Here is a 20,287-nt window from a genome sequence, read left to right on the forward strand (position 1 = left end):
TCATGGTAGACTCGAGCAACAACCACCCGAAGACCCACAATTTTAACGTGGGGGTACTTGGGCATGTCGACAGCGGGAAGACGTCGCTTGCCAGGGCTCTCAGCAGCACAGCGTCCACGGCTGCCTTTGACAAGAACCCGCAGTCCCGAGAGAGGCATCACCCTGGATCTTCTCCTTCACCATGGACCTCCCAGAGCAGCTGCGGGCGGTGTCCGGGTGCCGGGGCTATGACAATCTGCAGTTCACGCTGGTGGACTGTCCTGGACACGCGTCCCTCATTCGCACCCTCATTGGGGGAAAAGGAAGCGAATGAGGATCGTGTTACTGTTTTAACTGCATAAATACATCTATTCCCTAACAACAGTGGCAGGACAGCAAATGCTCAGGTGTTGACATTTGTGTGATAGTGGAGATCCCATCACTCACACTAATGACATGTAGTGAAATAAATGTGTCACATGCTTTGTAAACAAGTGTAGACTAACAGTGGAATGCTTACTTACTGGCCCATCCCAACAATGCTGGGTAAAAAAATATATATTACACACACACTACATGGCCAAAAGTATCCTCGTTGAACATCGCATTACAAAATAATGGACTTTAATATAGAGTTGGTCCCCCCTTTGCTGCTTTAACAGCCTCCACTTATCTGGGAAGGCTTTCCACTAGTTGTTGGAACATTGCTGCCACAAGAGCATTAGTGAGGTCGGACACTGATGTTGGGCGATTAGGCCTGGCTTGCAGTCGGTGTTCCAATTCATCCCAAAGGTGTCAGATGTGGTTGAGGTCAGGGCTCTGTTTTGGCCTGTGAAGTTCTTCCACACCGATTTCGACAAACTTTCTGCACAGGGATATTGTCAGGCTGAAACAGGAAAGAGCCTTCCCCAAACATTTGCCACTAAGTTGGAAGCACAGACTCGTCTAGAATGTCATTGTATGCTGTAGTGTTAAGATGTCCCTTCACTGGAACTAAGGGGCCTAGCCCCAAACCATTAAAAACAGTGACACAATGACTTCTTATGTTGATAGTCACTAAGCTTTTCAGTAAGGCCATTCTACTACCAATGTTGGTCTATGGAGATTGCATGGCGGTGTGCTCGATTTTATACACCTGTCAGCAATGGGTGTGGCTGAAATAGCCAAATCCACTATTTTGAAGGGGGGGCCACGTACTTTTATTTATATATAAACATGAAGAATAAATACACAATTAGTAACGATAACTTGGCTATATACACGGGGTACCGGTACCGAGTCAATATGCAGGGGTACGAGGTAATTGAGGTGGATACAGTGCATTCGGAAAGTATTCAGACCCCTTGACTTATTCCACATTTTGTTACGTTACGACTTTGTTCTAAAATTGATTAAATTGTTTTTTTCTTCATCAATCTACAAACAATACCCCATAATGACAAAGTGAAAAAAAAGACAAACATTCACATTTTTAAAATAGAACCTTATTTACATAAGTATTCAGACCCTTTGCTATGAGACTCAAAATTGAGCTCAGGTGAATCCTGTTTCCATTGATCATCCTTGATCATTCTGTGGTAAATCCAATTGATTAGACATGATTTGGAAAGGCACACACCTGTCTATATAAGGTCCCACAGTTGACAGTGCATGTCAGAGCAAAAACCAAGCCATGAGGTCGAAGGAATTGTCTGTAGCGCTCCGGAACAGGATTGTGTCGAGGCACAGATCTAGGGAAGGGTACAAAAAATGTTCTGCAGCATTGAAGGTCCCCAAGAACACAGTAGCCTCCATCATTCTAAAATGGAAGAAGTTTGGAACCACCAAGACCCTTCCTAGAGCTGTCCGCCCAGCCAAACTGAGCAATCGGGGGGAAAGGGCCTTGGTGACCAAGAACCCGATCATCACTCTGACAGAGCTCCAGAGTTCCTCTGTGGAGATGGGAGAACCTTCCAGAAGGTCAACCATCTCTGCAGCACTTCACCAATCAGGCCTTTATGGTAGATTGGCCAGACGGAAGCCACTCCTCAGTAAAAGGCACATGACAGCTCGCTTGGAGTTTGAAAAAGGTACATAAAGGACACAGCCTATGTGAAACAAGATTCTCTGGTCTGATGAAACCAAGATTGAACTATTTGGCCTGAATGCCAAGCATCACGTCTGGAGGAAACATTGCACCATCCCTATGGTGAAGCTTGGTGGTGCCAGCATCATGCTGTGGGGATGTTTTTCAGCTGCAGGGACTGGGAGACTAGTCAGGATCGAGGGAAGATGAACGGAGCAAAGGACAGAGAAATCCTTTTTGAAAACCTGTCCCAGAACGCTCGGGCCACAGACTGGGGTGAAGATTCACCTTCCAACAGGACAACGACCCTAAGCACACAGCCAAGACAATGCAGGAGTGGCTTTGGGACAGGTCTCTGAATGTTCTTGAGTGGCCCAGCCAGAGCCTGGAACTGAACCTGATCGATCATCTCTGGAGATGAAAATAGCTGTGCAGCGACGCTCCCCATCCAACCTGACAGAACTTGAGAGGATCTGCAGAGAAGAATCTGAGAAACTTGCCAAATACAGGTGTGCCAAGATTGTAGCATCATACCCAAGAAGACTCAAGGCTGTAATCGCTGCCAAAGGCGCTTCAACAAAGTACTGAGTAAAGGGTCTGAACATTTCTAAAAACCTGTTTTTGCTTTGTCATTATGAGGTATTGTGTATAGATTGATGAGGGGGACAAAAACAATTTAAGCCATTTTAGAATAATGCTTTAACGTAACAAAATGTGGAAAAAGTCAAGGAGTCTGAATACTTTCTGAATGCACTGTATGTACAGTGTAGGGGTAAAGTGACTAGGCAATAGGATAAGTAATAAACAGTAGCAGATCCGTGTGTGATGAGTCAAAATAATTATTGCAAAGAGGGTCAATGCAGATAGTCCGGGTAGCTATTTGGTTAATTATTTAGTTGTCTTATGGCTTGGGGGTAGAAGCTGTTCATGGTCGTGCTGGTTCGAGTGTTGGTGCATCAGTACCGCTTGCCGTGCGGTAGCAAAGAGAACAGACTGTGACTTGGGTGGCTGGAGTCTTTGAAAAGTTGTAGAACCTTCCTCTGACACCGCCTTGTATAGAGTTCCTGGATGGCAGGGAGATCAGCCCTAGTGATGTACTGGGCCGTACGAGCTACCCTCTGACACCGCCTTGTATAGAGGTCCTGGATGGCAGGGAGATCAGCCCTAGTGATGTACTGGGCCGTACGAACTACCCTCTATAGCGGCTTGCGGTCGGACGCCAAGCTGTTGCCCGTCAGGATGTCCAGCATCCCGTTGCAGAGGGAGGTGTTCAGTCCCAGGGTTCTGAGCTTAGTGATGAACTTGGAGGGCACTATGTTGTTGAACAGCTGGGTTTCTTTTTGTAATCCGTCATAGTTTGCAAGCCCTGACACATCAGATGAGTGACAGAGCTGACTTAGTAGGATTCAATCTTAGTCTTGTATTGACGCTTTGCCTTTTTTTTCTGGCTCGTCGGAGGTCATAGCGGGATTTATTATAGGCGTCCATATTAGTTTCCTACTCGTTGAAAGCGGAAGCTTTCGCTCAGTGTGAATGTTCCTTGTAATCCATGGCTTTTGGTTGGGAAATGAAACGGGCCAGTCAACTGTCTGACAGCTGGCACTCTAGCCCTGAAGTTTGACGGTCAGGTACAGGAATAGCAAGTGGCAACATACAATTACTTTATCAGATAAGGACAACATGTTCATGGATAATTGATTGAGGGTGGTAACTTCCGATACTGTAGAGCTTACTGTATTGCCTGTGAACTCATGGAAGTGCTGTCAGAGTTCAACTCCCGATCCAGCCAGCAGAGGGCGAATGAGGACTGCAGAATATAGACTACACAAACACCCATACAAATACAGTACCAGTCAAAAGTTTGGACACATCTACTCATTCAAGTGTTTTTCTTGATTTTTACTATTTTATACATTGTAGAATAATAGTCAAGACATCAAAACTATGAAATAACATGGAATCATGTAATAACCAAAAATAACCAAATACAAATATATTTTAGAGTCTTCAAAGTAGCCACCCTTTGCCTTGATGACAGCTTTGCACACTCTTGGCATTCTCTCAACCAGTTTCATGAGGTAGTCACCTGGAATGCATTTCAATTAACAGGTGTGCCTTGTAAAAAGTTCATTTGTGGACTTTCTTTCCTTAATGAGTTTGAGCCAATCAGTTGTGTTGTGACAAGGTAGGGGAGGTATACAGAAGATGGCCCTATTTGGTAAAAGTCAAGTCCTCATTACTTTAAGGCATGAAGGTCTGTGAACTCGGAAAATTGCAATCGCAAAAACCATCAAGTGCTATGATGAAACTGGCTCTCATGAGGACCGCCACAGGAAAGGAAGACCCAGAGTTTCCTCTGCTGCAAAGGATAATTTCATTAGAGTTAACTGCACCTCAGATTGCAGCCCAAATAAATGCTTCACAGAGTTCAAGTAACAGACACATCTCAACATCAACTGTTCAGAGGAGACTGTGTGAATCAGGCCTTCATGGTTGAATTGCTGCATAGAAACCACCACTACTAAAGGACACCAATAATAAGAAGAGACTTGCTTGGGCCAAGAAACACAAGCAATGGACATTAGACCGGTGGAAATCTGTTCTTTGGTCTGTTGAGTCCAAATTTGAGATTTTAGTTTCCAACCGCCATGTCTTTGTGAGACGCAGAGTAGGTTAACGGATGATCTCTGCATGTGTGGGTCCCACCGTGAAGCATGGTGGAGGAGGTGTGGGGGTGCTTTGCTGGTGACACTGTCAGTGATTTATTTAGAATTCAAGGCTACCACAGCATTCTGCAGCATTATACCATCCCATGTGGTTTGCGCTTAGTGGAACTATCATTTGTTTTTCAACAGGACGATGACCCAACACACCTCCAGGTTGTGTAAGGGCTATTTGACCAAGGAGAGTGATGAAGTGCTGCATCAGATGACCTGGCCTCCACAATCACCTGACCTCAACCCAATTGAGATGGTTTGGGATGAGTTGGACTGCAGAGTGATGGAAAAGCAGCCAACAAGTGCTGAGCATATGTGGAAACTCCTTCAAGACGGTTGGAAAAGCATTCCTCATGAAGCTGGTTGAGAGAATGCCAAGAGTGTGCAAAGCTGTCATCAAGGCATAGGGTGGCTACTTTGAAGAATCTAAAATCTATTTTGATTTAACACTTTTTTGGTTACTACATGATTCCATATGTGTTATTTCATAGGTTTGATGTCTTCACTATTATTCTACAATGTAGAGAAATAGTACAAATAAAGAAAAACCCTTGAATGAGTAGGTGTGTCCAAACTTTTGACTGGTACTGTATAATTTATTTCTCAAATCAACCATGCAAAGCAGCCATTACATGGTTAACGCACACTGACTGACTGGCCCCTCCACTATCCTGTGGCTTTGCAAGGAGAGAGGTGGAATGGGCAGAACTCTCCAGGAGGACGAGAAAGATTTCCTTATCCTTACGGCTCAGTTGAACTCTGCTCACTCATTTCCCCTCTCTTCTTTCTTGCTACTACCCCCCCCCCCTCCAATGAGTGTTTGTAGGATTGATCCACTTTGTTTAATTATTTCTATTCATATCAGGAGTTGACAATATGTATCCTGTAAGAGGAGACTGCTTTGACAGGCCTGAGAGGTGAGGGTGAGCAAACTGGGCATTGGTGGGAGAAGAGAACAGGGGGAGTCGCAGTAGAAGGAAAGTAGGATAAGGGGAATACACACACACACACACAGGAGTGCAGCCTGAGTCAGTGTATATGGCTGGTAGTTTGCTATATAAAGCCAGTGTGTCTCTGTGGATGGCACATGCTGTGGATTAGGGCGGAAGGAAGGTGTGGGGAACGGGGTATGTACTAAGCTTCCCCTCCTATCCCCAATGGGGAGAGCACAGGAAAGAAAGGGAGCCAAAGAGAGGCAGAGCAAAGAGGGGAGCACAGGAAAGAAAGACTGCCAAAGTGAGGGAAAGAAAGAGGGAGGAAAGACAACCAAGCGAGCTGGGTCTCTAATTTCAGCCCTCTAGCCCTTCTCCCTTCTTTACATCCCTTTGTACCCTCCCTCCCTCTTTCCCTCTCTTCTTGTTCTGTTGTTATTCTTGGTTGTCTGTTTCTGTTCCTGTTGCTCCATTGGTTGCTCAACTTATGAATTTGGTCATATGGCCCTCCAGGAGTCCTGTGTAGAGGAGCTGTAACCATGCAGTGCTGAGTGTGCACAATCATTTCACTACAGTAGTTTTGGACTGCGGTGTTTATTATTGACAAGTCATATAGCATAAATGAAAGTATAATGGTGCGTGTGTGTTCCAGGGGCTCAGATCATAGACCTGATGATGCTGGTGGTAGACGTGGTGAAGGGGGTCCAGACCCAGACAGCAGAGTGTCTGCTGATAGGAGAGCTGACCTGCAACCCGCATGGTGGTCATTCTCAACAAGACTGACCTGCTGCCGCCCAACAAGAGACAGACCGCCATCAACAAGATGACCAAGAGACTGCACAAGACCCTGGAGAACACCAGGTACCACACACACACACACACACACACACACACACACACACACACACACACACACACACACACACACACACACACACACACATACACACACACATACACACACACACCCACACACACACCCACACACACACACACACACACACACACAGTCATTCTAACCCCTGTTTCATCCCCTGTTGGCCAGATTTAAAGACTGTCTTGTGATTGCCGTGGCAGCGAAGCCTGGGGGTCCTGAGGCCCCTGAAACAGAGGAACCCTAGGGAGTGCCTGACCTAATGGAGGTAAAGACCCTGAACACACTGGTGCCCCAGGATGTGCCTGCACTATTAGCGGTATGGGTTAATATTCTGACTAGACAGGACAAACCCGTTTTCCCAATTTCTGGTATATCATCAAGATAAATTAATCACAGCACGTTTTTGGAGTCATTCAGCAGTTTGTACCTGGTTAATTAGAATGTTTTTGGAAATTAATGTTGAAAGCAAACATTTTGTATTCCTAAAACATACATTGAAAATTATGCTATCGCTGATTCCTGTTGACAAGAACTTTTCATAAATGGGCCAATGTCAAAACACAGTTTTGAAGTGTCCAAATCAATAATCAATAGATACAAAAACTATTTGTGATATTGAAAACCTAAACAAAAAATGTACTACCTACATATACAGTTGAAGTCGGAAGTTTACATACACTTATTACACTCACTAAAACTAATTTTTTAAATTTCTTGTTAACAAACTATAGTTTTGGCCAGTCGGTTAGGACATCTACTTTGTGCATGACACAAGTAATTTTTCCAACAATTGTTTACAGACAGATTATTTCACTTATAATTCAAGGTATCCCAATTCCAGTGGGTCAGAAGTTTACATACTTGACTGTGCCTTTAAACAGCTTGGAAAATTCCAGAAAATGATGTCATGGCTTTAGAAGCTTCTGATAGGCTAATTGACATCATTTGAGTCAATTGGAGGTGTACCTGTGGATGTATTTCAAGGTCTACTGTCAAACTCAGTGTCTCTTTGCCTGACATCATGGGAAAATCAAAAGAAATCAGCCAAGACCTCAGAGAAAAAAATTGTAGACCTCCACAAGTCTGGTTCATCCTTGGGAGCAATTTCCAAACGCCTGAAGGTACCACGTTCATCTGTACAAACAATAGTACGCAAGTATAAACACCACAGGACCACGCAGCCGTCATACCACTCAGGAAGGAGACGCGTTCTGTCTCCTAGAGATGAACGTACTTTGGTGCGAAAAGTGCAAATCAATCCCAGAACAACAGCAAAGGACCTTGTGAAGATGCTGGAGGAAACAGGTATAAAAGTATCTATATCCACAGTAAAACGAGTCCTATATCGACATAACCTGAAAGACCGCTCAGCAAGGAAGAAGCCACTGCTCTAAAACCGGCATAAAAAAGCCAGACTACGGTTTGCAACTGCACATGGGGACAAAGATCGGACTTTTTGGAGAAATGTCCTCTGGTCTGATGAAACAAAAATAGAACTGTTTGGCCATAATGACCATCGTTATGTTTGGAGGAAAAAGGGGGAGACTTGCAAGCCGAAGAACACCATCCCAACCGTGAAGCACGGGGTGGCAGCATCATGTTGTGGGGGTGCTTTGCTGCAGGAGGGACTGGTGCACTTCACAAAATAGATGGCATCATGAGGTAGAAAAATTATGTGGATATTGAAGCAACATCTCAAGACATCAGTCAGGAAGTTAAATCTTGGTCGTAAATGGGTCTTCTAAATGGACAATGACCCCAAGCATACTTCCAAAGTTGTGGCAAAATGGCTTAAGGACAACAAAGTCAAGCTATTGAAGTGACCATCACAAAGCCCTGACCTCAACCCTACAGAAAACTTGTGGGCAGAACTGAAAAGGCGTGTGCGAGCAAAGAGGCCTACAAACCTGACTCAGTTACACCAGCTCTGTCAGGAGGAATGGGCCAAAATTCACCCAACTTATTGTGGGAAGCTTGTGGAAGGCTACCCGAAAGGTTTGACCCAAGTTAAACAATTTAAAGGCAATGCACCCAAATACTAATTGAGTGTATGTAAACTTCTGGCAATGTGATGAAAAAAATAAAAGCTAAAATAAATCATTCTCTACCATTATTCTGACATTTCACATTCTTAAAATAGTGATGATCCTAACTAACCTAAGAAAGGGAATTTTTAAGAGGATTAAATGTCAGGAATTGTGATAAGCTGAGTTTAAAGGTATTTGGCTAAGGTGTATGTAAACTTCCGACTTCAACTGTACATGAGCCCAATAGTAATATATTACTTGTATTATCATTGTTTGTGAGCACCTTATAAACTGCATATGCACCAAAAACCCTTTTGGTTTGACAAGTGGCAATAAATCCCTCATATTGATTGGGGGGGAGATCAGGTTATATGCACAATAAAAAACACACAGGAACTGTAAATATTGTTTACATCACTGGTTAGAGGACAAGCTGTTAAGGACAGCCTGCTACGTTTTGGAGTGATGCATTTTGATTTGGGGCTCGCCAAAACAGAAAGAGAAACACAGCACTTATTTGCCAATCACTCATGATCGATATCGCGTTGAAATCAATAGAACGAGAGGGGGGAGTCAGGTTGCATGTCCTGTTCGAACACTACTGAAAAACCACACTGAATCTGGGATAGTATGTATACTGTATCACTGGTTAGAGGACAACTTGTAAAAAAAACATCCAGCTACATTTTCGATTGTTGCATTTTGTTTCAAGTGGATCGCCAATGGGGAAAGGTAAACGCAGCACTATTTTGTTAAAGGGATACTTCGGGATTTTGTCAATGAGGTCCTTTATGTACTACCCCAGAGTCAGATGAACTGGTGGATAGCATGCTAGTCGATACCCATAGATTTCCAGTAAATCTCTGGGGAAGTAGATGAGTTGTCAACAGCCCGAAGTATCCCTTTAATCACTCATATCAATATCACATTGAAATCAGTAGAGTGAGGCAAACGTTTGGATGGTAGGCGCTGTTTGAACTAAAACTATTCAAAGGCCACACTGAGTCTGAGGATATTTCTTTATATCACCGGTTAGAAGTTAATTTGCTAAAGACAGCGGTCTACATATTGCTTTGTTATTTAACTTACATGAATCACGCCCCTGCATATGATATCAACACTGACAAAGTTTGGCTGTTATTTCAGTGATAGTTTGAATCTGGTGTGAGGCTAGCAACTTTTATATAGACCACCCCAAATTCTCCATGCTGTTTGAGTTCGAAAATGAGAGCACAGTTCTAACTCCTGTGACCCACAGTGCTTATGTCTTAATCACAGGACAAAACCAAAGAGATTGAACTGTTTTAAGCAAATGATCTTGTACCATCATGCTGACTATAAACTTTTATACTAACATCACCCATCTGAGGTAAAAAGCATGTGTAATTCCCCCCAATTTGATGTAGGGAAATTCCACGGTAATGGAATTACTGAAAATTGTACCAAAACACATTTACAGGAAGAACTGTGCTGATACAAAGTTTGGTAATAGAATAAAACTTAGGTTTGACCGTAATTCTGTAACCAAACTTTCCATCTGCACAGTTTTTCCAGTAGATGTGTTTTTGTACAATTTTCAGTGGAGATTGTTAAAGTAGTCCTTGTGCATAGAGTTGTACGGTTTGTTAAACTTTGAAATCAATGGTTTGGGTTTGGTATACATTTTGAAGTGAAAAATTGGAGTCATGAAAAATAAGAGTAATTTGGTTAACTTGGAATTGCCCTGTGGTCAGAACGTGAGCTTGTGTAATGTAGTAACACATACTGTCCACATCATGGAAAGTAGCGTAATGTAAATTAATTAAATGTGGCATAAAAAATGCAATATTTTAATTTAGGATTATAGTTATAGTTAGTTAACTCACAGTTTTTACAATAATCACCATATATTTGTCACTAGTTTAACTATTTAGAGAGTTAAGTGCTCTCAAACACATTTGAACCGGGTGCTCTAGACTATAGCTTCCATAGTGTCTGTGCAGCAGCCTCAACGTTCGACGCCACTTTTCTTACTGGTGTGAAGACCGCTTCAATGATACCTACAGTATCCTTTAATTGAAACGGTACAGTAAAAGGTAGATACCATAGAACAAAGAGGCATAGGTCAGGGGGTTCTGCCCTATGATTAAAACACAAGAGCCGCTGTCAGGAAGTCTTTATGAAACCACAGGATGCACAGACTCAACACTAAGATATGCTTCTGATTAGGACTGGCCCTCTAGTCTGTGTGTGTGTGTGTGTGTGTGACTAGCCTGAATCACACTCATGCCTACGATGACCGTACAATGTTATGACAGCAGTTTTGACTTTGCTCTGTATGCACGTCTCCCCGAGCTGTTGAGGAGCCAGACGTGCCTCCCTCACAGAGACCCGGGGGGAGCCCTGCTGATGGAGGTGGACCACTGAGACCCGGGGTGAGCCCTGCTGATGGAGGTGGACCACTGAGACCCGGGGGGAGCCCTGCTGATGGAGGTGGACCACTGAGACCCGGGGTGAGCCCTGCTGATGGAGGTGGACCACTGAGACCCGGGGGGAGCCCTGCTGATGGCGGTGGACCACAGAGACCCGGGGGGAGCCCTGCTGATGGCGGTGGACCACAGAGACCCGGGGGGAGCCCTGCTGATGGCGGTGGACCACTGAGACCCGGGGGGAGCCCTGCTGATGGCGGTGGACCACAGAGACCCGGGGGGAGCCCTGCTGATGGAGGTGGACCACAGAGACCCGGGGGGAGCCTGCTGATGGCGGTGGACCACAGAGACCCGGGGGGAGCCTGCTGATGGCGGTGGACCACTGCTTCTCCATCCGCGGTCGGGGCATGCTCATGACCGGAACCATCCTACAGGGGGCGCTAGCTGTCAATGACACCGTGGAGATCCCAGCGCTCGAGCTACGGTCACTGACCACAGAACGTTGATTTGCATGACCACTGAAAGAAGTCCTGGTCAGTGGTTCTCAACCCGCTAAGTCTATTGACCAACAAAAATTATTTGTGATATTGCTGATTTATTAGAGTACGTTAGTCAGTTGAATTAGTTTCATGGCATGCTCTTAGTCCCTGCTTCCAGAAAGGTGGAGAATCGTTGTTGCAGTAGAAGAACCCTGATTCAGATGACCTGGACAGCACAAGGCTGGAGTAGAAGTTACAGAGTTCATAAGTTGACTGGAAGAGGAGGGAGGGGAAAGAGGGATGGTAGTGTGGGGGTGGAGGATGTGTGTGTGTTTTGGAAAGGGCAGGATGGGGAGACTGGGGAGGAGGGGTGGAGGTTGACAGTACAGGAGCTGACTAATTTAGACCAGATGCAGTCACTCACATTTGTTTGTAGGCCAGCCTAGTCTAAACACCAGCTTATTGTATTCAACCTTACTATCAACTGGTGTCATTATAACATCCTCCATCAGGTGGCAGCAAAAGCCTGAAAAAAACAGGCTTTTGTCTCAGCATTCAGTGGCATAGAAGAATCGTGGTTAGGCCACAACGACCATACTCTCAGTCACAACACAACAATGGACTCACAACAAAAACAACACTCAGTGATGGGTAGGATAATTGGCCCTGTAACCGAATGGCTGCTGGGTCAAATCCCTGAGCCGACAAGGTAAAAATCTGCCGCTCTGCTCTTGAGCAAGGCAGTTAACCCCCAACGACAATTGCTCCCCGGGCACCGATGATGTGGACGTCGATTAAGGCAGCCCCCAGCACCTCTCTGATTCAGAGGGGCTGGGTTAAATGCGGAAGACACATTTCAGTTGAATGCATTCAGTTGTACAACTGACTAGGTAACCCCCTTTCCCTGTTCTGTTGTATATTGTACATGGTAATACCTCGTAATTTGCCAATTGCATAACTAACCTTGAACAAACATACAAGAGTTGGTTAGTTTGATTGTCTCTCTGTGTTTGTCTTTTAACCCCTAGGTGACCAAGAAAGTCAAGTTGACCCAGATGTTCCGTCAGCCGGTGTGTGGGGCCATGCAGGGTGACCGTGTGGGTGTGTGTGACCCAGTTTGACCCCAAATTGCTAGAACGGGGGTGGTGTGTACCACTGGTTCCCTACACACCCTCCCCGCTGCCCTCATCTCCGTCAGAAAGATTGGCTAAAGATTGGCCACCCATGCCAAGTTCCATATCACCGTGGGGCACGAGACCGTCATGGCCAGGGTCACCTTCTTCGGTCTGCCCCCTGGGGAGAACCCCCAGACCCCTACCACGGACCCCCAGCCATCCCCCTCCGACCCCCACTCCCCTCAGCCAGAACCCAGCCCCCTGAGCACACCCTTCTCCGTTGACCCGGAGTACTTCCACCAGGACGAGTATGTGATTGGCCAGCGGGAGGCCGGAGGGTCTGGGCCAGACTCGGAGCAGTGGGCGCTGCTGGAGTTTGAGCGTCCGGTCACGTGTCGCTCTCTCTGCCTGGTGATTGGCTCCAAGCTGGACACAGACATCAACGCCAACGCATGCCGGCTGGCGTTCCAGGGGCGTCTGCTGGAGGGCTTTGAGGAGAAGAGCTACTCTGAGACTACACTACCCAGACTACGCATCTACAAGAACAAACGCAAGGAGGGAGCGGTGGAGAGGGTGAGTGGACGCCCTGCTCGCCTCTCTCTGACACCCTGCCCTCCCATCACCCTTCATGGATCTCTGTCCTTGCTCCTTTGCCCTCTCTCTCACCCCTCTTCTCCCTCTTTCTCTCTCTCTCTAGTCTTTGTTTGGATTTTTCATTGCTGGTGGTGCTGGAGCGTGTTGCAGGGACTGAGCTCCCATTGTGCGCACACACACAGAGTCCCTGGGGCGGTGCGGGAGGGCAGCGTGGAGAGGTATGTGGGGCCTTGACCTGTGCTGGGCTGTGACACAGGCGTGTGGTCCCCTGATGCCAGAGGCCCCATCCAGACAGACTGGTGCTGTTTGGACACACCTGAGTGGCACAGGAATATACCCACATGGCTCTCTGCATTCCTCACGACCCGCACTCTAGCCTCTGCTCTCTCTGCTCTCTCACTCTGTTCTCTCTCTCTCTCTCTCTCTCTCTCTCTCTCTCTCTCTCTCTCTCTCTCTCTCTCTCTCTCTCACTCTAGCCTCTGCTCTCTCTGCTCTCTCACTCTGTTCTCTCTCTCTCTCTCTCTCTCTCTCTCTCTCTCTCTCTCTCTCACTCTAGCCTCTGCTCTCTCTGCTCTCTCTCTCTCTGTTCTCTCACTCTGTTCTCTCTCTCTCTCACTCTAGCCTCTGCTCTCTCTGCTCTCTCTCTCTGATCTCTCACTCTGTTCTCTCTCTCTCTCTCACTCTAGCCTCTGCTCTCTCTGCTCTCTCTCTCTGTTCTCTCACTCTGTTCTCTCTCTCTCTCACTCTAGCCTCTGCTCTCTCTGCTCTCTCTCTCTGTTCTCTCACTCTGTTCTCTCTCTCTCTCTCTCTCACTCTAGCCTCTGCTCTCTCTGCTCTCTCTCTCTGATCTCTCACTCTGTTCTCTCGCTCTCTCTCTCACTCTAGCCTCTGCTCTCTCTGCTCTCTCTCTCTGTTCTCTCACTCTGTTCTCTCTCTCTCTCTCTCACTCTAGCCTCTGCTCTCTCTGCTCTCTCTCTCTCTCTGTTCTCTCACTCTGTTCTCTCTCTCTCTCTCACTCTAGCCTCTGCTCTCTCTGCTCTCTCTCTCTGCTCTCTCTCTCTCTCTGTTCTCTCACTCTCTGCTCTCTCTCTGATCTCTCACTCTGTTCTCTCACTCTGTTCTCTCACTCTGTTCTCTCTCTCTCTCTCTCTCACTCTAGCCTCTGCTCTCTCTGCTCTCTCTCTCTCTGTTCTCTCACTCTGTTCTCTCTCACTCTAGCCTCTGCTCTCTCTGATCTCTCACTCTGTTCTCTCACTCTGTTCTCTCACTCTAGCCTCTGCTCTCTCTGCTCTCTCTCTGTTCTCTCACTCTGTTCTCTCTCTCACTCTAGCCTCTGCTCTCTCTGCTCTCTCTCTCTGATCTCTCTCTCTGATCTCTCTCTCTGTTCTCTCTCTCTGTTCTCTCTCTCTGCTCTTTTTTTTCTTTCTCTCTTTGTGTACTCGATCCGTCATGTTTTTTTTGTCTCTCACCTTCACCCTCTTTCTCCCTGGCTCCATCTCACTCTTGTAATATATTTCTATGTTCCTCAGTTTGTCTTTCCCCTTTTGGCTCATAAGAGTCTTATCTGCCTCTCGTTGCTCCTGTCTGTCTCTGTCTGTTTGAGTGTTGTCTGCCACCCAGCAGCAGCCAGCAGTGTGTCTGTGTGTACACGCCCTCAGTCAGGGTCGCTAACAGGTCAGAGGTCAAGTGTGTGGACAAGTTTTACTGCTGTTAGCACCTCAGGCTGTTGACAGCCAACCCCACAGTTACACTTCAGTCCTTGACCCTCTCCCTGTGAGGTCAGACTCTGTTCATGTGGGTGTGTGTGGGTTCCCCTCACATAATGAGGAAGTGCTGTTTGTTTTTTGTTTTCTAAGAGGACATATACCTGAGATGTTGGAATGTTTGAGATATGACTGTGTCTTTAAGTCATGCCTTTGTCACAGTGTTGTCTGACATGTGTACCAACTGTAGCTTATCTGTGGTCACGCTTCAGTCAGAACCCAACGTCAGAGAGAGAGAAAGGGAGCGAAGGGGGAGGGTTCAGGAAAGAGTGAGGGGGAGAAGTAGAGAGAGAGAGACAGAGCGGTGCCCTCCCTTTATCGGATCAGTGACGGTTGAGAGAGTCTCAGTGATGGAGAGAAAATACAAACAACAAACAGAAGAAGAATGTGTAGAGGAATGAAAGAGGAGATACAGACAAACTGGTGGCAGGCCTAGGGCAATGTGGCTCGTTGGGTTGGGATGGGGTACAGAACAGTGTCATGGTGGGGTCAGCCACCCCCCACTATGGCGACAGAGTGGCAGCATGTTAACACGAGGTCATGTACCAGTGTCTGTTAAATCAGAGAGAGGAACATAGAAAACAAACACACACTGACCTCTCTGTGCTGGAGGAAGTTTATACTGTCAGACTCAATAAATAATTCAAGGATATGCTGGATAATTTTAGGATATTTTCCACGTGTGTTATTTGCTTTTATCAGTAACTGGAAGCTGTTCGTTGAATAATAATATTATTTAAGCTTATTACATTAGAATAATTATATTTTATATTTTCTTATATGATTTCTTTGTATCTGTCATTGGTTCCCCTCATGTCTCTTTACTCATCTCTAATATTTATATTTTCCTTAATTCCGTTCTTTTACTTTTAGGTTTGTGTGTACTGTGTGTTTTGTTGTGAATTGTTAGATAATACTTCACTGATGGAGCTAGAAACACAATAATTTCGCTACACCCTCAATAACATCTGCCAAACACATGAATGTGATCAATAACATCTGCCAAACACGTGAATGGGACCAATAACATCTGCCAAACACATGAATGTGATCAATAACATTTGCCAAACACGTGAATTTGACCAATAACATCTGATTTGATTTGGTCAGGTAACAGATGACTACACTGTGATTGGGCGAAACCTGTTTAAGAAGTAGACCAACCTGCAGTTGTTTTTGGGGTTAAAGGTCACTCTCAACCGGCGAGGCAGAGATCATCGAGGGCGGCTTCGGACAAAGTGGCAAGTTTAAGATCCGGGTGCCAGGTAAGTAGTGGTGGGGCTGGAGGTAAAGGTAGAGGTGGTGTATGAATCTGTTTAGGAAGAAAAGGACCACGCCGACGGTTGATTAAAATCCGCAGACCCATGGGCGTCCTATCACATTTTACCATCAGATATTGCAGTGGATGGGCGTCCTATCACATCTGACCATCCGATACCACCCATCATTTTCTATTAATTTCCTTGCGATTCTACATGTTGATTTGCCACTGTTCGTTGACAGCAGGTGATCTACTGTGCACGGCCAACGTTCCTTATGGTGTCTCTCCTTCGTAAGCTCCATTAACAGTCAAGATAAGGACTGTATCGTTTGAGTTTCTTACTGCGTTTGTTGCCAATGCATATTCCATCTGTTTATTAGTCAGAATTATGCAATTACATTTATAGTACAACCAAAGCATGAAAGGGGCCTTCTCTGTTTTTCCTGCATCTCTCTCTCTGGTTCCCGTGCTCGCAGTACATTCGTTATCAGGATCAGGATGTGGTTAGAGTTGTGGGCTGGGAATCCCACTCCAGCATTCCCAGGATTCCTCTGGGAGTAGCTCTGGGTCCGAGGGAAGTCTGCTCCCTGTTTATTTTACCTTGTGTCTCTCCGCTCCCCTCCGACCCACAGCTAGGATCCACACCGGGCCGGGCAGGAAGAGAAACCAAAAACATTTAGAAAGAGAAGCCTACCTATATCCTCTCAACTCACTCACATTCACGTACACACTCACACACATGCTCTTACATACACACTGACATACTTGGCTAGTCACTTAAGACATTCAGTATGCTCATTGCTCATACTCATACATACTCATAGTATGACGGTGCTGTGTGATCCTTTGACCTCTAGCTACCCCAGGTGTGTTGTGTTGTGTGTTGTGTGTGCTCCCTTTCTCTCGTTGTTGTTCTTTTCGTCTCCCCTCAGACCCCTTCATGGCACATGATTAAAGACAGAGAAAGCCACGGAGAGAGGGAGAAATGGAAAGAGGAGGGCTAGCCCTCCAGACCTCTCCACAACCTCCCCCCTCTCACACAGTCACTACTGTCCAATCCCCCCGCTATCCGCCCTCCCCTGGACCTGACCCCAAACTCATCCCCTACAAGCCCCTAAAGGCCACCAGCCTGGCACCAGACAGTTATTCTGTCTCTCCAGAGAGAGATGGAGGGATAGATGGAGGGATAGATGGAGGGAAAGGAGCAGAGAAAGATAGGGGAGTAGTGTGGTTTGTGTACGTGATGTCCGCTTGGATAGAACAAATGTTTTCATTATGTGGTTTAAATCAATACCACAGCTTGTTATACATGTGTGAAGGTGGCTTCAGGAGGCTAATTCACTGTGTGTGCGTGTTTGCAAATTAGTTGCATTTTACTCAAAACTTGAACTAGATTTGACCGTTTTATTGGACACTATCACATGATTCATTCTAGTTTGTATTTACTGCTATTTATCTAAGTGCTTCCCTTTGTGTGATTGTTTGCGTGAGTGTTTGTGTGAGTAAGTGAATGAGAGAAAGCGAGAGAGAGAAGTGGGGTAAGGCCAAGCGAATAGATCGGAGATATCCATCCCCGTAATCCTAACAACCCTCATGCTGGCATAACCATAACAATCTCCTCGGTGGCGCCGTGTGACGCGGGTAGGCGAGGTCAGCCAATGCAGAGGTTTGCTCAGGGAACATTTCTCAGCTCCACGTGAGCAGAAAAACAAACACACACACACACACACACACACACACACACACACACACACACACACACACACCACACACACACACACACACACGCACACACACACAGGAATAGATGCCCCAGAGGAATCCACGGCATGCCCACAACCGCCTGACGACTGTCAGACACCAGTGTAAATGTCAGCCAGGACAGGACCGCCACAGAGAACCCTGACAGAGACACGGTTCTTCTACAACTATAGGAACCGTGAGACAAGACCAGCACAACAGATCTACACTATATATACAAAGTATGTGGACATCCATTCAAATGAATGGATTCGGCTATTTCAGCCACACCCATTGCTGACAGGTGTATAAAATGGAGCACTCAGCCATGCAATCTCCATAGACAAACATTGGCAGTAGAAGGGCCTCACTGAAGAGCTCAGTGACTTTCAGCATGGCACCGTCATAGGATGCCACCTTTCCAACAAGTCAGTTTGTCAAATTTCTGCTCTGCTGGAGCTGCCCTAGTAAACTGTAAAAGTTGAAGTGCTGTTATTGTGAAGTGGAAACGTCTAGGAGCAACACCAGCTCAGCCTCAAAGTGGTAGGTCACACAAGCTCACAGAACGGGACTGCCGATTGCTGCAAGAATGCTGTAAAAGAACGCTACCTGCCCAAATGCATCGTGCCAACTGTAAAGTTTGGTTGAAGAGGAATAATGGTCTGTGGCTGTTTTTCATGGTTTAGGCTAGACCTCTTAGATCCAGTGAAGGGAAATCTTTACATTTCAGCATACAATGACATTCTGGACGATTCTGTGCTTCCAACTTTTTGTAGCAACAGTTTGGGGGAACGCCCTTTCCTGTTTCATCATGGCAATGCCGCCATGCACAAAGTGAGGTCCATACAGAAATGGTTTATCGAGATCGGTGTGGAAGAACTTGACTGGCCTGCACAGAGCCTCAGCTGCTCTTGTGGCTGAATGGAAGCAAGTCCCCGCAGCAATGTTCTAGTCTAGTGGAAAGCCTTCCCAAATCAATGGAGGCTGTTATAGCAGCAAAGGGGGGATCAACTCAATATTAATGCCCATGATTTTGGAATGAGATGTTCAACAAGCAGGTTCTCTCTCCCATCTCCTCCATCTCTGTCATCAACACTCTAAAGAGCAGATATATACCGTTGACCCTGATTCACCAACTGAGAGCAGTCAGAACAGGTCTAGTGGTGTGGCCTAGGGTGGTCTAAGCCATTGCCTCCAGATCACATATAACGCTACAGCATGGGTACGAATCCGGCCCACTGCTATTTCAGCACACTCGCTCTTCTATATTTTCTCTCTACCTCTGTCCAATCCTTTGTTCAATTTTGATCATTTAAATGATTTATTTTTTGTATTTGTTAAATACCTATGTGACTTGTATAAACTACCAGCAATTCTAATGCTCATATGATTTCTCTTTATCTCTCCCTATCTCTTCCCCATTCCCTCTTTCTTCTCTTCAGAGGGTCTCAGTCTAGAGACTAAGCAGCTCCTCTCCTCCACCTCCAAGAAGAAAGGAAAGGGTGGGGCTAAGGGGGAACTAGCCAAAGAGGAAGATGCCAAGATGGACACTCAGCCAATCAACATCAGCCTCCGATTCAAGAGATACATTTTTGACCCCCACAAGAAGATGGTTCAGTCTTGAGGTGCGTTCAGTTCACTTGAACGTTTGCTACGTTGTGGAGTGGTTTGTACTGAACAACACGTTTCCCCAAAACGTTCTTGTATGTTCTTGAACAGACTTTGTGCTACGTTTGGTGGGTGTGGCGAGGTGTGGCTTGAAGCAATGAGTGATGTATTTAAAGGGCAGTGGTCATGCTGACAGCGTTCCCAAACCCACAACCCCTCCCCATTTTTAAACTGGTTGTTCATTACAGCACTGTTTCCGTTCAATTTAATGTTCCAGAACGTAAAAACGTACTGACCGCAGCCCTGACCTTTGCAGCAGCAGCTAGAGAATGAGAACAGAGATAGAGTGGTTAAAAGAAAAGTGGCTACACTGTTCTCCTTTTCGAGTTGAAAGTAACGATTACTATATTTTCAATACATTTTTCCATGATAGGTGAGTAAATGCTTGCACAAAATAAAAAAAGGTGTGTCAGCTGTGTTACAGTAATGATGGAAAGAGGAGAGAGTGGTTCAGAGACGGTGTAAAGGCTGGCCTCTGTATCTGGAATACATAGTGCCTTCAGAAAGTATTCATACCTCTTGACTTATTCCACATTTTGTTGTGTTACAGCCTGATTTCAAAATAATGACAAAGTGAAAATGTTTTTAGAAATGTTTGCAAATTTATTGAAAATTAAATACAGAAATATCTCATTTACATAAGTATTCACACCCCTGAGTCA

At 45.8% G+C, this 20,287-nt stretch overlaps 1 pseudogene; it reads left to right on the forward strand.

Moving 5' to 3' along the window:
- Nucleotides 1–2: 2 nt before the first annotated feature.
- Nucleotides 3–19,632, forward strand: LOC115147800 (selenocysteine-specific elongation factor-like; annotated as a pseudogene).
- The last annotated feature ends 655 nt before the right edge of the window (nucleotides 19,633–20,287 follow it).

The sequence above is a fragment of the Salmo trutta genome, chromosome 14 (assembly GCF_901001165.1).
Source record: "Salmo trutta chromosome 14, fSalTru1.1, whole genome shotgun sequence".
NCBI lineage: Eukaryota > Metazoa > Chordata > Actinopteri > Salmoniformes > Salmonidae > Salmo > Salmo trutta.